This window comes from Nannospalax galili, unplaced genomic scaffold (genome assembly GCF_000622305.1).
Source record: "Nannospalax galili isolate Female #2095 unplaced genomic scaffold, S.galili_v1.0 scaffold146, whole genome shotgun sequence".
Classification (NCBI taxonomy): domain Eukaryota; kingdom Metazoa; phylum Chordata; class Mammalia; order Rodentia; family Spalacidae; genus Nannospalax; species Nannospalax galili.
This window is the reverse complement of record NW_008357929.1, coordinates 10,678,729-10,679,337: the sequence shown is the minus strand read 5'-3', so window position 1 is coordinate 10,679,337 and position 609 is coordinate 10,678,729. Positions and strand designations below refer to the sequence as shown.

The 609-nt window shown below is 34.5% G+C and overlaps 1 protein-coding gene across 1 annotated transcript in view; it reads left to right on the top strand.

Annotated features, from left to right (window-relative positions):
* Window positions 1–609, top strand: part of LOC103752253 (NACHT, LRR and PYD domains-containing protein 1a-like) — a 64,791-nt gene that overhangs the window by 19,619 nt on the left and 44,563 nt on the right. The window lies entirely within an intron of this gene.

The window sequence follows — 609 nt, the reverse complement described above, 5'->3', positions numbered from 1 at the left end:
TTTGTACATTTAGGATTTTTACTATGATGTGCCATGGAGAGTTTCTTTTTTGGTCTGTTTGGTGTTCTATATGTTTTTTGTATTTGTATGGGCTTGTCTTTCTTTAATTTTGGGAAATTTTCTTCCACGATTCTGTTGAAGATATGGTCCAGGCCATTATCTTGGGATTCTTCTCATTCCTGTATGCCTATGATTCGTAATTTTGGTCTTTTCTATGGTGTCACACAATTCCTGCATATTCCATTCTTGTGATTTCTTAAAATTTTCATGATCTTTGCTTGAGTGGTCTAGTTTGTCCACTTTATCTTCCAGTCTTGATACTCTGTTTTCCATTTTGTTCATCCTCTTTGTGAGGCTTTCTCCTGTCGCTTCTAATTGGCTTAGTGAGTGTTTCACTTCGTTCTTTATTTCAGCCTGAGTATTCTTCAATATTTCTAGGTCTTTTCTGAATTCATTCAGAAGTTTATCCCTATCTTCCTTCAGTTCTTTGATTTCTTTGTTTGTGTGTTCTTTAAATTCACTGAATTCTTTTATCATGTTTATAATTGTTCTTTTGAGTTCTGTGTCCTCATTATCTCTAGGGGGTTCTCATTGTACTCTTCTAGAAGA